Genomic DNA, 18,791 nt, shown 5'->3' with positions numbered 1-18,791 from the left:
TGCACTGTATCTTAAACTATTCGGGGTAATGGCTTATTCGGGGTAGTGGCGTTCGGGGTAATGACCCATTCGGGGTAATGGCTTTCGGGGTAGTGACCCGTTCGGGGTACTGGCGTTCGGGGTACTGGCGTTCGGGGTAGTGGCGTTCGGGGTAATGGCGTTCGGGGTAATGGAATGGAGCCCATATTTTGTTTGCTCGCGTTTTATTTTTATCGCGACTACCCAACTAACATTTAGTGCAAATGTAAACATTCTCTAGGCCCTCTTTATACGGCTTTATGCTGAGTAAAGCCGCTGTACATACGAACGAAAGCTTCTATGTGATCCTTTTACAAACAAATCTGGCGAATCTACTCACCTACTTCTAAGCTGTGTTGGCAGCTCTTATTCATACCGATCATTGCTCTATCTCGACAGTTATATGACAAATAGCTGTGTAACATCTTCGGAAGGCGCTTTCTCAACCATTTTGCAGCTGTTGAATAATTTTTATACAGCTTCGCTGTATTATCGATAAAATATTTATTTCAAGCTGTTTCACAGCTTCCGGAATTCATATTATGAATATCTGAATTTAATAATGTTCCCAACGTTACCTGCCACCGCTTGAAATCGAACTCACGATCTCTGCATCCACAAGTCTCGACGCTGTCATTGTTGCCATCACAGTCTATATCGAAAGACAAAGAAAACACACCGTTTTGTTCTACATCGAAAATGGTACACACAAAATTTTATAATGATCGTAAAAGATGTCATAGCCACGCTTACACCACTTCATCAGGCTGTAAAAGGGTGCGAAACGTCAAACGCAATATTTACATCCAACAAGCTGAGTAGATGCGCCACAAGTTGTTGTTTTACAGCTTACTGCTGTATGCTCGCTGTATAATTGACGACAAAGCGCATCTTAATTATAGGGGTCATGCACAAATTACGTCACGCTCCAAGGGGGGGGAGGGGGTCAAGCCAAGCGTGACAAGCCTTACAAAATTTTCAAAGGATCCATACAAAAAACGTGACAAAGGGGGGGGGGGAGGGGGTCGAAAAAGTCGAAATTTAGCGTGACATAATTTGTGTACCATCCCTTATATTGAGCAGCATAACAAATCATATTGTGTAGAAACAGCCGGATTATTGATGGCGTGGTTGCTATCTTTTACGGTGTTGAGTTACAGCTTAATGAAAGCAGCAAAAGCGATAATTAACGAAATTTATTCAGCCAAGATTTGTAGCTGCAAAACGTTTGCGTTACAGCTGTATTAACGCTAATCGTTTTATTTTTGACAGCTTTCATTTTTTGCTGCGTTTGCTACTTCAATTCAATTGTTATACAGCATAAAGCAAATAATCTTGGCTTATAGCGCTAAAATTGTTAGTTGGGTAGTTTTTTATTTAAGAAAACATTATAATTTCTGGAAAGTATGTTATATTTGCTCGTAACACGGAATATTTCTTATTACGAGAATTACAAATGAGTATCGAATTTTATTATTGAAATATATTGTTCAAATGTTAAAATTTGTTGTTGGTTAGTTTGAAATACAAGTCAAAATAACAAAAAATAGTAACTCAGTTTGTATGGTAGCAAAACTAAAGAATATCTTGTTTTGCTATTGTAATAACAAACCAATGACAAAAATATCTGGATCATTAATTTTTTTCACTGATGGTTCAAAACAAGAAAACATGGTAGGGTCAGGAGTGTTTGGCCCAGGAGTTAATGTATCTTATGCACTGGGAAGTTGGCCAACAGTTTTTCAGGCCGAAATTTATGCCATTCTTGAATGCGCTGACATTTGTCTTAAAAGGCGCTATAGGAATGCTAATATATGTATGGGTTCGGATAGCAAAGCAGCCTTGAACGCTTTGAAGTCTAGAACTTACACATCAAGACTTGTTTGGGAGTGTGCCAAGCTACTGCAGCAGTTGTCCTTTCGTAATAAGGTTAATCTATATTGGGTTCCTGGCCATTGCGGAATAGAAGGAAACGAAAAAGCTGATCAGTTAGCAAAACAAGGTTCTTCCATGCAATTTATCGGGCCTCAGCCATTCTTCGGAATGGCCTCTTGTGCTCTGAAAATGCAATTAAAGAGCTGGATGAAAGCAAAAATTAAACTCAACTGGAAGAACGCAATGGACTCTCGCCAGTCCAAACGATTCATTGAACCAGATGCCTATCAAACACAGAGGTTATTAAACCTCAATAAACACGATCTGAGTACTTATACTGGCTTATTAACAGGCCACTGCCCCAGCAAACGTTACCTCAAAATTATAGGTAAATTGCAAGAAGATATGTGTCGTTTCTGTAAATTAGAAAGCGAGAGCACTGAACATTTGTTGTGCAAGTGTATTGCACTATACCACAAGCGTTGCAAATATTTAGATAAAGGCCTGCTAGAGCCTAATGAAATTCGAACCTACCGTCCAAAACAGGTACTAAATTTTATCCGTAATGTAGTACCTGATTGGGATGCACGCCAATAGCTGTGGAGATAGTTACTTCATATAGTAATATATTTCTACAGTACGGCAAAAACAAAGAGGATAACACCACAATAGATCAAATTAATGGTCGCAGTGGTATCATGTCCCCACAAAGGAAAAAAAATGACAAAAATAACAACAAACAGAAATAACAAAATAATAATTATTATTTGTAATATTAATAAAACGGAGACAAACCAGCCAATGGCTGAAAGTCTCCTTAATAAAGATAAAAAAAATATTGATAACACATTAATAACTAAATGGGCTATTTGCGGATAAGGGTAAATTTAGTTGTTATAATTCTTATTCTGTAATTTATTTTTTCTTTATTGTTGATATTACTTTGTTATTGCAATGGCGTAGAAAAATATTTTTTAGTTTTTTTTTGCATGGGACTATGTATACTACTATACTGCTCGAAGATTTATTAGACTAATTTTGTTATTCTAACTTCTGTTGCAAACAAATATATAACAAATTTGAAATATCGAATTTTTTTGTTTAGTGAAACAATATTCAACCCTTCCGTTACCAATATCATTAAACGAGAGTTGGAAAAAAACACGTAACTGTAAAGCTGTAACTTTTTTGTTGTTTGATATTTTCAAACCAAATTTCGACAAAGTTCCGGAGTTATTCCGGTATCAAAATGGGTGTTTCAAAATGGCCACTTTAAAAAAAGTGAATTTGCTATGTGAAATCAGCTGAGTATTTACAATTATTGGCTATATAACGATGGGAACGGATGTCCAGAAGGCCATCATGGTCACTACATGCCGCGGATCACAATTTCCGGATGTTCCGGGGCCATTTTTTGGAAGCGAGTAAATACTATCATGCGACACATAAAACTTCATGATTTTACCAATGATTGCATTCTATGACTGAGCTGCACAGTTTAGATCCCATTGGCCACTTTGGAACCGGCGTCCGGGTTTCCAAGGTTACGGGGTCAATTGTAAAAAATCAGTAGAAATTGTCATGCGACACATAAAATTTCGTGATTTTTTAAGATATTTCGTCGTATGGATGAGCTATAATGCCTGTAACCTATTTGGTCACTTTGAAACCGGTATCCGGGTGTCCCAATAACCGGTTCCGGGGTCTATCTTTGAAAGTGAGTAGATACTATCATGCGACACATCAAACTTCATAATTTTTCAAATGATTACATTATACGACTGAGCTGTACAGTAAAGAAACCGATTGGGCACTTTGGAATCGGTATCCGGGTTTTCGAGGAATAGATTATGGGGTCAATCTTTGAAGGTGACATCATGTGACACGTCAAACTTCATGATATTTCCAATGGCTGCATTCTTTGACTGAGCAGCCCAGTACAGAATCTATTTGATCACTTTGGAACCGGTATCCGAAATCCCGAGGAATCGGTACCAGGGTTTATTATTGAAAATCAGTACATTATCATTAGACATATTTAACTTCGTGATTTTTGGAGATCTTACATTCAATGCAACGCTCGGGACCTATTTGGCCACCCTGGAACTGATATCCATGGGTTCTGTGGAACAGTTTCCGAAGTAAGCGGTTAAATCTTTGTAATTTTTGAATAGGAGTAAATACTGTTATGGTAGGCATCAAACTTCATGATTTTTAAAGATACTGCAGTCTGTGGAAAACTGCTTATTTAGCTGCTTTGAACCAGTTATACGCGTATCCGAGGAACCGGTTTTGCAATCAATTTTCAAAGTAACTATAAACATCAATTTTTTTTTTAAACTTTTGTGTCATATGGGTGTGTTGCACAATGTAGAACTCATTTGGTCACTTTGAAATCATAATAGGATTTTCAAAGAAGCAGTTATTTCAACTCTATGACACTACCCCGAACGCCACTACTCCGAATGCCGTTACCCCGAATGAGTCATTACCCCGAACGCCACTACCCCGAATGGGTCACTACCCCGTACGCCATTACCCCGAATGCATAACATTTGAAGACAAATTCTAATTAGAAGATGGGGAGATAATTGTACGATTTCTTATGAGTATCACACAAGTTTGACATAACAATGTATTTTTTAAATATTATAAGATAAAAAAGGAGCTCGATTTTCAGCAAATATTATTTTAAATACGATTGGATTTGTCCTCTAATTTTAATGAGATTCACACAGCCACACTGTAATGCTCTGAAGAACAGCCTATTTCGAAAAGAAGGGTGAATTTGTTATGAAAAGGATAACTATAATATGCACAAAATTAGGATGTAATAAAGTCTCGCTGGTATCCTTTTCATTCACTCAATTTATTTTAAATCTCGATCTACTAGAATTAGGATCTTTTAAAATATTTTGTTTCGTTAACGATTGTAATAGAAGATCACCCTGATATTATCGCAGCAAGTGATGTTCTCTGAACGCTTACAGAGCAACTTGATAGACAATCGCTACAGTAAATACTTTTGTTGGTTTATGGGATCATTCATCTGAAATTCTATTAGATAACTATAAGATGACTGTTTTAATGCAAGAAAATGAAAGAAGGGATTAGAATAGCAGCAGAATTAACAGGAGTAACTTCAATAAATGCTCTAAGGATACCCTGCTCTAAAAAAGCCGTTCCATATGAAAATATTGATGACTAGCTCATTCAACTTAGAAGAACAGCCTATTTTAGAAAGAAGGGCAAATTGCTGGTGGAATGCTTGCAGCTATGACGTGAAAAATAACTGTAACAATGTGGTGCTATCAGACAACCTTTATTCATAAAAGAGGATTTAATTCAAAAATCAAAAGAATGATGCAAAAAGGTTTAACATTGGTTGAAGAACAACAAAATTATGAAGACTTTACTGAAGGTTATAATTTGTAACCTGAGAATTCGGATATTGTGTTTTAAAAAGTCAAATGTTTCCATATCAAAACTCAACCAATCTTGGATTTCGACGGAGAACATATTGCTCAGTGCAAAATTAAGATATTCTAGGCTGATTAAAACCTAGCAAGGGCTTATGCGCTCCCAATTTACATCAAAATGATTGCCATCTTTGAACTGTGGGTATAATAGTGATTATTCTACTACATCGACAGTAGCTTTCGAATAAGCATAAATTTGAACATTTTGAAAGACCAAGTGAGAATGGTGGACTGGTCTCAGCGAGAATTGCTCAACTATAATTTGTATCTTTTAACAGAAACGCAAATTTTGACCTCAACTTCGTCAGTGTCATGAATTAGACTGTATTTTTTTATTGGTGTGCCGAATATTTAACGTTATCCAATGTTGCAATTCTGCGTTGAACATGATCATCAATTTATTCCAAGATTGAGTTGAATAGGATATGTACACCAGTTTTCGTCACATTTAAAAACCGGTTTTTTAATCAATCAAAACACTTTTGAATACTCTCAAAACGTTAAGCGATAGCTTCGATTCCATGTTTAGCACGAGCATAAACATTTAGTTTTTCCGGTGGAATCCAATATGACGGCCAAATCCAATAAGGCCGACAATTATTTTTATTTGCGCAAATGAAGCTGCTATGCATTCTCTTTCCAAACCCATGTTATTGTGAAGGAATTGTTGAATAAATTTCTGAGTTAAAGCAGTTTGAATAAGCCAAGAATTGTAAGAAAAATCGAGTGCTTTTCAAAAAACTGTTTAAATCATAAATACTAAGATCAATTTGACCAACCGAATGCACGAATTCTTACTCGACAGGAGCTCTCGAATGAGCATCAATTTGAACTATTTGAAAGACCAAGTGTAAATAGTGGGCCGGTCTCAGCGAGAATTAATCAGTTGTCTTCTTCAAATGGTATAATAGGGTGATCAAAGTATTTTGGACAGACCATTACGTGTATATAATTTGGCCAAATTATATACGTGTTACGCTCTGTTCAAAATACATAAGACTCCCTAATATTTCTAAATTCTACTTTAGAAATGAATATTTTTCTTTACCGAAAAAAATGGTTACTTTCATTCATTTTTCGCTATTTAAAACAAATGAGAAAACAGTAATCTGTGTTTGCATGTAATTTTATTTGGTTTCAATGTCATACAATGTCAAAATATAAAACAAATAAGAAATCAAAATAAACTACCCATTCAAGTAGTGCTAGAAACATAAACCGTCAAATTGAATAGCGCAACGCAAAGCGTTACAACACGCTACAACGCTGCCCCTTTGGTACATTCCAACCACCATCCACCTGTATGCCCTCTATTCCTAACGCTTACTCGCTACCGTCATCCGGCCTAACGTCACCAGCTTGTACGAATTGCATGACACTTTTCGCATCTTCCAATTAGATCTGTCACGCTGCATAAACCATTTAAACAACATTGTACACTGTATTTCACTTCGCTGTGCCGTGCGAATCGGTGGTATATCGTTTTTCCGACCGTGTCCGTCTGTCTGTCCGTGCGTGAATGGGGGAAAAAGGAGGAAAATTTATGTTTTCTATGTGAACATCCCGTGTGACGGTGGAACCAGAAAAGTTTTCACTTTCGGGATCTGCTTTTCGGTGTTCTTCAGGTGAATTGGGGGTTTTTTGGATGGTGTAATCTCGGTGTACATCCAGAGGGTGACAGTGTTGTTAAAGGTGTTCTGCAAAAGGGGATTTAGTGTGCAAGTGAAGGATTTTGGTGTCATTTTAGTGGGAATTTTTATGTGAACTTGTCTAAGTCAAGTGGAACGAGTGCTGCAGCCAAAAATCGGGTAAGTACAATTGATTTTTCTTCAGTCTTGACGTAAGAACAGGGTTTGAAGAATAGGCATTGAAGGATATCAGCGGGAAGCAATGGCGTCGTTGTCTTTTCAGGGATGCGCTCTGCCTTGATAACAGAGACAGGGGATCCTTATGGATGGAACAGTGCTCACTTCGGCTGATAACACCGGGTGCACAACACGGACAGACAAGATTGCTCTTGTTCACTGGAGCCATATTCCTTTGCATAAGCCCACCCTGTATTGATTTTCTGTCAAAAGACGTCGCAGACCCTCGTTCCCAGTAAGACGGCAGTGCAGTCGGATTCCGTCTCTGCAGAACCGAAGGTAATAAACAAATGTCACTCCAATAGGATTCCCCTGTTTGCTGCCTTAAACTTTGGTTTGGCTTATCATTTCCTACTTTCCTGAGTGTTGCGACATTGCACAGTCTACGGCTACGGTTAATCGATAGCGCCCGGTCGGCTTAAAATAGATTTTGTCACAATATTCAACTTTCGTGATCGGCTGATTGTGACACTTTTGACTGCGAAACGACTGTTATGTATAGTTCTTTATCGATTGGAGGTTATGTTAACGCCATCTTTACTGAACGGGGCCTTACGAAAAGCGGTTCTTCGAAGAATGACAACAAACGTAACTTATCGTTATTGTGTAGCAAAAAGATTAGGCAGATATTCTGCAAAGACAGTAAAATCAAGAAGTTATTATTCCATGACGCTCTCATGTTTCAGAAACATCAGAGATTAATGCACTGTCAAAGGAAAGAAGAGCAAAAAACGAAAGCAAAAAATATCGCACGCAAAAAATCGTATGCCACAGACAGATTATTCGCGCTGCTGGTGGTTGTTTTATTTTGACGTTTTGTTTCGCTCTCGAGTGTCGCTTGACGCGGCCGGACGGACCTCCCTGCTTATGCTCTGTGCTGTTGCCGCCGCTATACCGCTGTTGCTAAAAAGTAAGAAAAGGCAGAAAAAATATGGCACTCAGACAAAGACGACTTTGGCGGCGACAGCGCAACGGAAATTCCGGAAATTCCAGATTAAGGAACCGCAATACCAGGCGCGCGCTGGATTAAATTTTTGATATATTTTCAGACAAAATTATTTATTTAGGGCATTTGTATATCTTCGATGAGTATACAAGAATATGATTTGAATATTGTGCAATATCATACCAGATTATTGTTTGTATCTGCCTGAAATGATAGGCCTAGTTATATTCCAAATTATTGATTAAAATAGTTATGATACTTTCATAGCGATGGTGACTTGGATGGTGAGCTTATGAAATTTGTTAACTAACATATTCCCCGAAATTATAAGACATACTTACAAGTTTAAAAAATAATCAATGTGATTCAAAATTATAATTATTTATTTTGAAAATGTTAATTATTTTTGCCTTATTGTAAAGTAACCTTATAAGCAAAGAAATTCATACCATGAAATAACGGTGAAGCCAGAAGCATTTTCCAAGAAACAACTGAAAGAGGTTACATTAGGTACAAGGGTAGAATTCAGAATCCAAAAACAAGATTATGACTCATGATATCATGATTTCAGAGTGTTTTCAGCTTATGAAAATACACCATGATTTGGACTCATGATATCATGAGTCAAATTGCCGTAACGCAACACACGCGTTATGTTTTTGTTGCGGATTGTCCGGAATCATGAATCGCATGCCTAAAATCATGAGTCGCGTATCCGTTTATGATCGACAGCATAAAAAAAACTAGAATGGGACTCGTACCAAGAACCTTCTGATTGAGAGTCCCGTATCATACCACACTACCACTTTAGCATGTTGAAATGATGGTGATAGAAATGAATGAAGTCATGCAATGCACCCCGTTTAGTGTTGTCACTCTGGATGTAACGCTTATGAGGGAATCATGATTATGACTCCAAGAATCGTGATTTGTGATCCTGGTTTCATTACCTAACCAAATGATGAATTTCATGACTTCTTCTTCTTCTTTCTGGCATTACGTCCCAACTGGGACAGAGCCTGCTTCTCAGATTAGTGTTCTTATGAGCACTTCCACAGTTATTAACTGAGAGCTTTCTTTGCCGCTAGACCATTTTTGCATGTGTATATCGTGTGGCAGGTACGAAGATACTTTATGCCCTGGGAATCGAGAAAATTTCCTTTACGAAAAGAACCTCGACCAGCGGGATTCGAACCCACGACCCTCAGCATGGTCATGCTGAATAGCTGCGCGTTTACCTCTACGGCTATCTGGGCCCCTGAATTTCATGACTTGTGAATCATGGTTTGGGAATCAGATTTTTATCCGTGTTGATATACCTTATTTTCGGAACTTTGTAATCTCTTCGGCATGATTTTTTAACAAATAAACTTGTGTTTTGCATTCTTTGCACAACTATAAGCATCTTATAGCCAAATTTCAGACTACTTGATCGAGGAAAAATAAATTTCCTTTCTTATTGAACTCTGACAAGAAAAAGATCAAGGTTTGATTGTTAATGGAGCCTTGAGATAACCCAGTCACCATTTTGGTTGCTATAATGTTTACTATACGTCATTCTAGATACATATAATAGTGGAGGCCATATACTCACTTCGCACAACTTTATCAGAATTTTCGTAGTCAGCAATGAACCCGCATAATAATGAACCGTATATCTTCTGTTTCACGAGCTATCCATTACAATGTAAAACAATATCGCGATAATTCCTAATAACATCAAAAATAACAATAAACCAACCCTACCATGAACGGTTTTGCCTGTTTGGGAAATTGTAATCAGGAAAATAACAGTATGGTGAATAGTCGGTTAAGTTATGTAACCATTCAAAAACGTCGATTTTTTCAAACAAAATTTGTCGTTTACAGTTTGCCAAATGACGGATTTATTGTCCATTTTTTCGTGCAATCCACCTTTTCGTAAACAGTTATAAAATAGTACAACTATAAAATAAAAATGAAAAGAAATAACGTATACGTAATTGTTAATTTGTGGTAAGTTACGATAGTTTAACAATATTCTATACTGTACTGATACGTTTATGCATTAAGATAAAGAAAATTCGAATTTGGTGATAAATGTTTTTTTATTATTTCTCACTGTAAATATTTGAAACAAATTATTTTATTATTTTTTTATATGTAAATGAAATATAATCTATGCCTGCAATAAAATATCAGGAATTATTCAAATAAAAAGTAAATAACGAGAATCACAGCTTTTTTGTCCAAAATACGTTGCTCGTAGTTTCCGCTTCCACAGGACGAATTTAAGAAGGGTTGGCATCTTCCTTGGCTGGTGGTGCTTGCTAGCAACTTCCGAGTCGAAATTGGTCCGGTTCTCGAGAAACTGCATTGTAACAGAAACGTATTAAAACTTGAGTTGTCAAATATTTCTTTTAATTTTTACCTGAGAGTAGTGGGACGATGATTTGACGACGCTACTATCCTTTTCCGGCCTTTGATTTGATTGAACTGCAATTGACGAAAATGTTCGGTATTTTGTTTTACCTTTGACCCACGGTTAAGTACTTACGTTTCGTATATCCGTCAAACAGTGCGGCATTGAAAATAGGCAGCGATACCGCTTGGCAAGTCCTCTGGAACGTGGAAACCGAACAAACTCGCGGAACCTAGAAGATTTCAATTTGTTTTCATTTTTTCGTCTTTCTTTGGCGGTTGCAAAATCTGTGCAGGAAAATGCACGTTTAAAAAACATCAACTCAGCGTTTGTATATCCTTTATACTTAGATCAAAAAAAATTTTTACTCTTCTATTTTTTTTTAAATTTTGTCTATAAATCAAATACAGTTTGAGTTTGTTTGAGGAATATGTTTCAACAATTTTTAAAAAAAATGTGCTTATTTTTTCAATAAAAACATTAACATTTATTTTTGTTAGCATACAGCTACTAATATTTTTTCAAGTGTGCATAATGAAAATCACTCACAAATACCAAAGCGGGCAACTGTTTGCCAAACTGTTGGAAATAAGTTATTTATAGTAAATGCAGTAAACCCATTCGACAAAAGGGAATAAAACATTTCAACAATATCGAAAGAAATTTCGCTCCAATATAGTTGAACAATATCAGCACACTAAGATATATTTTTACTGTTTGGTATGAATTACTTAAACAACATTTTATAGTTATTCACTTTGTGCTTCATATTGTTCAACACAATAGCAACTGTTTGTGAAACATTTACCTTATCAGTTATAAGATACTTACTGTTCGGAATGTGCGGCAAATTGTATTTTTCTATGCGGGAAGTGCCACTAAATTTCGATGAAATTAAAAATAGGTTCCCCCTAGTCCCGGATCTCTGGCATTAAAATGTGACACTATACAACAACACGACCAAGTGTTATATGACATTACTGCGATTATTTGTCAATATGAAGGTATGCTTCCTATATAGCGACGCTTGCTTTGATATTATTCTAAACCCATCAGAAGAAACCAAATTTTGGCTAAGTGACTGCGATTTCATTCCACACTATTCTGGATCAGTGGCGCGGGAAGTGGGTAGGACAGGTAGGACATGTACTACGCACAAAAATAACTGGGTAGGACAGCCTTTGGATTGCCCTACCCACGATTCTACAAAAAAAAAGATCAGCAGAAAGTTTGAATAATAAATTAAACTATTTATCATCTGTTCAATATATCGTGATTTTTCATTGTTTTCTTATGATAGTGAAGCGTGGCATGGCTTGTGCAAGATCCCCAAAAAGTGCTGACTAGTGTGGAGAACGTTTGAGAATATCTATAGTGAAAATCTTGGGAAACTAACTGTAAGAAAAAATGATGAAGCAATCCTCTCCGGAATTTCAAATACAATCAATAGATGGATTCCCAAAAAAACAATCTACGCCCAACCCTGTATATGTTCTTGGGACACACTGCCGTCAGCATTCCTGGAAGTAATTCTTGAGAAGTTTCTGAAACATCCATAGGGAATTATCAGAAAATTCTTGAAGAATTTTTGGAAGAAGTAATTAATTAAACTAAGACCAGTCGCAGTGATGTTGTTAGCGATTTCTTAACGGGCGAGTGATATAATCTATCAAACCATTACTACACAAATTAACAGAACTTTTGCTGTCCTCATGCAAAATTGTACAGGCTCCAATGACTTCAACACGTTCAACATGCTCTTCAAAATTTTTGTCTCTGATATCCCGAGGAAAAGTTTCAGGAATTATCATAGTGATTTTATTTAAAATACTTTTAAAGGAAAGGAAAAAAATTCTTTTAGAGATTTCTCTACCAATTATTTCAGAAATACTACCAGAAATGTTTAAAAGGATGCTTAGCAGGATTTCTCCAGAAATTGTTCCAGGAAATCCATGAGAACTCCAAAGGTACTGTTTCCAATAATTTCCTCAGGTATTATTTTGATTTTTTCCCAAAACTATCCTAGAATTTCTTCCATATATATTCACTTTTCCTTCAACCCAATTCTCCAGTTGTTACTCTAGGAGATCTTCCATAGATTTCAAAAATTATGAAGAAAAATATAATAGCTTAAAGATTTTTTTATCATGAAATTCTGCAAAAATCCCTCCGCCTGTTCATGTGGATTCCTTCAAGTATGTTCATCCACATTTCCCACCAGAAATCTAAAACTCCTTGAAAAGTTCTTCGAACAAATCTATTCTTTCTCTAGGAATTTCTCCACCATTTCATCCAAGTACTCCTGCAGCTTTTCCAAACATTTCTTCAAAAGTTTAAAAAAGATCCCATGCAGTCTTCAAAAATTTATTTAAGTTTTTACACCAGTTATATTAAATATTTTTTTTTTTTCAATATTGACCATTGCACGAATTTTTAGATTCTAATGAAATTGTTCATGTGCTAGATACAATTTGCACAGTCACTAACGTCAGCAGGCGTATGCTATGAAAGCTATTTATGACGTTTCAAAACAATTCAGAGCAGTCAAATAGATTGCATCATATCTCGTTCATCGTTATGTTCATTTGAAAGCAACCAGAATCGGTGTTAAAAAAAATCCACCGTATTGCCAGCTACATCCCAGCAACAGGCTTTGTCTCCCGACGAATAATCTTTGAACGGCAACTAATAGCCAGCAGTCGTAAAGCTCATTGGGAAGCTTTTCCCTTGAGAAGCTTCCCAATGAGCTTTATTCTTGCATAATCTGAGATAACGCCCTAAAAGCCATTGGTAACCACGTGTGTAGCTCATTGTTTCTGAGCAAATTAATGAATAAGCATCCAAACCAACACCACTGGCAGGTAGAGAATGATCCTTTCTTCACCATAGAGCTGTTGAATACAGTGTAAATCTATTCAAATGCTCAGAAACAACGAGCTACACACATGGTTACCAATGGCTTTTAGGGCGAGATCATAAATTATGCGAGTATTGTCGTCCTTGGAATTAGATTCGTTTCCCGTTGCCAGATTCAGAAAGGAATCGATTAGCTATTAAGTATTACAACTAGCGTAAGAACTTTCAGAGGCCCATTTACAAATTTCATAACGCCAAAGGGGATGATGGGTGGGTGCACTCAAGTTGGGTTGGGGGTTGTTTGGTCGTCAAAAATGGCACTTTCAGCGATATGATATGAACCCTTAGCAACTTGATCTTCTTCGTTGTCTATCGATTCACCCCAGTATTCCACGCTGAGGAACGAACTGAATTCGTCATCTAGAGGTTCTCTGGGTACTGGAGCATTCTTCGGGTGGTGTTTCTGGCAATAATCGGTTTGCATTCTTGAACCGAGTGAATCAGGTTCATCGATTGATAAGTCAATTATGTTACGCTTATCGTTCGCACAAAAGCATAACAAAGATGAAAAAATTAGTATCGTAGCAGCCGTCAAACTGTAATGTAAGTGTATGTGTGAAGTGTGCAAATGTTCACTGTGCAAAAATTTTCTGCACAGTAGTCTAATAAGGTGCAAAATGCTCAAAAGTTCCTCCAATCATTCATGCACAAATTTCTTCAGTCCAATGTCTTAAGAAAAATTCCTTTAGAAAATCCTGTGGAATATCCCGAGATTTGATGTAAGATTGAAGAATTTTACTTATGAAATCTACTAAAACTTTGTCATAACTCCAGTAGGGTCAGTGTTCCCTTAGTGGACAGTCCCCTATAATCGCACTAATGGCTTTTTACGGCCGTTTTGTTATGAATCTTTTCAAAATATTTTTTGACATGAAGGTCAGGAGCTATTTATCTAAGTACCATTGATACACAGCTTGATTTTGTTCAAAAAATGATCGAAATAATTAGTTTTGCTTAAAATTTGAGCTCCCTTGCGCCTAAAGTTAACCTATTGTTCCTATAGTAGCACTACTGAGAGAAACTATTTTTTATTATACGAAATAATTAATGAATTAAGTACTTTTTTTACATCAAACGGAAGCTTTTGATCCACACTTTCAAGCTTTGTAAAAATACGGTTTTGATTCGTATTTTGCCAACGCCGTGATGCTAGGCTACTATAGGCACATTTATTCCTATAGTGGCACAAGCGATAATAAATGCAAACATATGAGTTTTCGCAGTTTTCATATTTTTCCCACAAAACCAAAATAAAAAGCTTTCAGATGATGTAAAAATAATGACGCTAGCGTTATTTTTCGATTTTATACGAATATTTGTTCTTCGCTATGCGGCTATTGGTACATCGACCCTAGTTCTTTCAGAGATCCTTGTTCAGTAAGGATGACTTTAAACCATACACAGGTTTTATCAGAGGTTACTTTAAGATTTTCTTTAGAAATTCTCTACGGATTTATATTTCTGAACAAAATTCTTGGCATTTCCCTGAAGACATTCCTAAGAATTCCTTCGAAACCTTCTAAACCTTACTTTAGAAAATCTTAGTGTAGAAGAAATCTCTAGAGCAATTGCAGACGGCATCTTGTTGAGTTCAAATCATAAGAAATCCCTTGAAATTTCTGGAGCCGTTTCTGGAGAAGTTAAATATTGATTGAATTTTAGAAAGATGTTTTGCCCAGGAATCATTGAATGTCTCAGAGAAAACAATGTATGAATCACTGGATAAAATCTTGCCGAGTTAGAAATTTCTTAAAAAAAACTTAAAGAATTTAATTTAAGGAGAAATTTCTTTTCTATGGTATTCCTTGAGAAAATCCAGGTGAAATTCGTGAGGTATCCTAAACGAAATTCTTGGAGAAATTCCTTGGGAAATAATTACTGAATGTACACCTTTAGAAATTTCCGGAATAATATCTTAACATACCTGAAATAATTTCTGATGAAATTCTTAGTCATGAAAACACATGCACAACACGAGCAGTATTACTGGTTGCAATGTAACGAGGAATTCTTAAAAAAAGGTCTTAGATCTTTGATAAATATGTGCACTGATGGTATGAAGAATCAAACTCTTATCTCCTGGCTCTCATTAGGTTTCTTTTTTTTTCTTGATTCCTGTTCGGTCTTTTTTCGGCCTCTATTTGATTCCTTTTAGGTCTCTTTTTTCAGACAAAAGGTCTATAATTTCCTATTTTTAAGGTCCTCAATAGCTACCAGCCCTGTAAAGACGAAATACTTTCTTCGTCTCAAAGTAACGACTGGCACTATTTGCGTTTGAGCCACTAAATAAAGTAATTTTTGATTTCCAGTCTAAGATTCCAAGAGATTGACATTTTTCATTGCTTTACTGTGCACACAATATTTGTTAACGTTTGTCCTACCCATGGTTTAGAACGTGGACGCGCCTCTGTTCTGGATTGATATACAGTGCCTTACTGATTTTGGCAACAAAGCGTGATTCTTTTGTTTCCAAAATGGGGATGTTGATAAAATCGGGAAATTTGAAATGCTTATATTTTTTATCATTTTAATCTCTAAAAGTATCACAAAATGCATGGCAACTATTACGAACGATTTGAATAATGTCTTCTTCAGTTCAGCTTTTGGCCTGAAAGAATAGACATCATACAGTAGCAGATTTAAAATACAGGATCCATTCGAGTAAGTTTATTTTTGGGATTTCCTGAACATAGAGTGCAGTTTTGGTTACCACGCGTCTTATGTAAAGAACTAGGTTCTAAGATGAACTAGCTTGAGTCTTGCTCTGCATGCGGTTCCACTTAACAGTACAGTCAATTTTCATTATCAATCTGAAATCAACATACCATTGTATGAAGGGCCAAAATGGGGTGTGGCGAACTCGTAAGCAGAGACACTTACGCGAAACCCGCGGGAACTAGAGAATGTAAAAATATATAAGAACTCATGCAATAGCTCGATGATTTGACCTATCATCGTTAAATGAAAGATGATAAATATTGAATATATAATAACAGATTGTTCCAACAAGCCTGAAAAAAAATACAATGGCAATGTTGTTCATACTAAATGTTTACAACGGCTTCCTGCAATTATATATTGCTGATGTATCCTGAAAATAAAATACATGAATTAAAATATTGTTTGCAGGTCCTTTTCGATGATTATAGTAAATGGTGCAGAAAATCTGTAATCAATTTTTGAATTTTTGGTTATAATTAGCAACTTGGCCAATGGAACTCTATTTTGACAGCCCGTTTTTGTTTTAATATATATTGGTCTCATATGTCACATAAATTTGCACAATATGGGCGATAGCTAGACTGTAAAGATGCAAATCAATATGATTTTAAAATTAAAGACTTACAAAATCATGTCTTTACTGTATATGTAACAAATAAGGAATGAATCCATGAAAAGTTAATATATTGATAGAGATTCTCGAATAAAAAACAATAAATTTTAATAAGCGGTTAACATACTGACATCGTGGTGGTGGCAATCTCAGCAATTAACAACCTTTTTGAGAAGAAATACCTTCACTGCGGGTTGTTTAAAAAGAAAATGAACTTAAGCACGAAAAACATTCGGTCTCTGGATGTTGCTGGATTTTGTTTCAGGATGCAATTCCACTGGATAGCAAGGCAAATTTTCATTATTAATTTGAATTCATAATAACGATTGCTTAACCATCTCTTGTTCATCTAAAAATCAATACTTGTTCAGCATGAATAAAATTAAATCAACTTATTCTCAATTTCATTCATTTATCAGTCACGGTTGAAATCAAATGCATCGAAGAATATGTGCTGAAATTGAAAAGTGTATTTATTGAGTTTTAAGAATCGAACTGAGATTCGCCGATATATAGTCACTTACCTTATTATCTGCTCCACCTGGAACTGTACAAACAAGCTTCCAAAGCAGAGCATAAATTACCACCAAAACTGATTAAAGCCTGAATTCTGAACAGTTGTTGAATTGGGGCTGAACAAGACATATACAGCACAAAGTGAAACGCTGGAGATAGCTGTCAAAATTGTGTTTGTGTTGTGTTTATGAGTTCACTTCCCAAGTTTGCTCTTGTTGTTCGCCACATACTATTTAAGGTAAAATTTGATTTGATCCTTTGTTTTCAGCTAATAATAGAAGTTTCACAGTCGTAGAAACAGTAGAAAGAGGAAAAAACAAATTTCTACCGTTCCTGAGCTGGAGGTTATGGGGAAATACCTCATGTGGCCTGACAAAAATGCAGGGCCTGATCAAAGCTCATTCTTTGAAATTTGCACGAAAGGTGCTGCAAAACAAAGATCAAATCCAAATGTGGATTTTAATGAGAAATCATCATCAAAGAATGGGTCACAATTGATCTTTGGAGATCTTATGAATCGGTAACCCGTCCATATTAACATTAAGCTCAATAGATATATGTTCCGTGATATCTTTAAAGCAATTCCTCAATCACAACTCCAAACCTTGGTGCCAATATCTTACACCAAGTATATCGGTAATACAATGACTGGAATTGTGAAGAGTAGCAAGTAATGTTAATGGATCGAAAGGAAGATTTTCATAGGGTTGCTGGTGTTTTAGAACACACAATAAACCTTTTGAAGCTCGATTGAACATAATATAATGTTGTACTTTTCGGCGGTGTTGTTTGCTCTGTAGGTTGATGTAAATTTGTCAATAAATTAGGAATATCATTGCTAGCATTACTTTCTGAAAAGGTAGTCTTCGCATTGTTCACGTTTTTTCTTCAAATTTTAATAGTATGTACCAGCACTTCTATTTTATTTTATTTATTTTTTATAATTCTTGTCCATCTTAAGCGTTTTCAATGTATTTTGTACTTACATTAGCGTTATTACAATTAAACGCACGCTATGTCTGAACCAGGAGATTATCAAAATTGAATGTACATCGAGGTCGGTTTACGATCCAAACGGAAAAATTTTAAACATCGTTGATTTTTTTACATACCTTTTGCATGAGCAAAAATGTGCCATCAAATCGGATTTCCACAGATTTTAGTATAAAAAATAGCCAAAAACTAGAGATAATAAAAATTTCACAGATAGAATATTTAAAAACTTTTCTAGTATGAAAATATAGACCAAATACTGATCTCTAGCGAGGAAAAAAAGCTATATTATAATCTCCTAGTTCAGACGTAGCGTGAAACGTTAAAGTATTCTTCGTGCTCTTTTTTAATTGAAGGCCGGTTGAGGTCTTAAGCTGCAATATTTATGTGATACAATGTTAAACTGGATACAAGTTATCAACATAGTTGCATAATCTTTTATTCAGGT

At 35.9% G+C, this 18,791-nt stretch overlaps 1 protein-coding gene and 1 long non-coding RNA gene across 6 annotated transcripts in view; one reads left to right on the top strand and one right to left on the bottom strand.

Moving 5' to 3' along the window:
• The first annotated feature begins 6,767 nt into the window (after window positions 1–6,767).
• The window catches only part of LOC5570857 (stress-activated protein kinase JNK), a 251,634-nt gene continuing 239,610 nt past the window's right edge, over window positions 6,768–18,791 (top strand). For 4 of the 5 annotated variants that reach the window (XM_021848089.1, XM_021848087.1, XM_021848088.1 and 1 more), the window contains exon 1: window positions 6,768–7,180. The gene's annotated coding sequence lies outside the window, so the exon portion shown is untranslated. Of the gene's footprint in view, window positions 7,181–7,283; window positions 7,517–18,791 lie in introns of all 5 variants that reach the window. The other variant, XM_021848086.1, reaches the window with a different exon arrangement.
• On the bottom strand, window positions 10,352–10,755 carry LOC110677191. Its single transcript, XR_002501009.1, has 3 exons — window positions 10,720–10,755; window positions 10,594–10,658; window positions 10,352–10,533 (listed from the first exon to the last, which is right to left on the bottom strand). It is a non-coding gene; the product is annotated as an uncharacterized LOC110677191 (long non-coding RNA).

Source organism: Aedes aegypti, chromosome 2, assembly GCF_002204515.2.
Source record: "Aedes aegypti strain LVP_AGWG chromosome 2, AaegL5.0 Primary Assembly, whole genome shotgun sequence".
Taxonomy (NCBI): domain Eukaryota; kingdom Metazoa; phylum Arthropoda; class Insecta; order Diptera; family Culicidae; genus Aedes; species Aedes aegypti.
The sequence above is the reverse complement of the archived record's forward strand: the minus strand, read 5'-3'. Positions and strand labels throughout refer to the sequence as shown.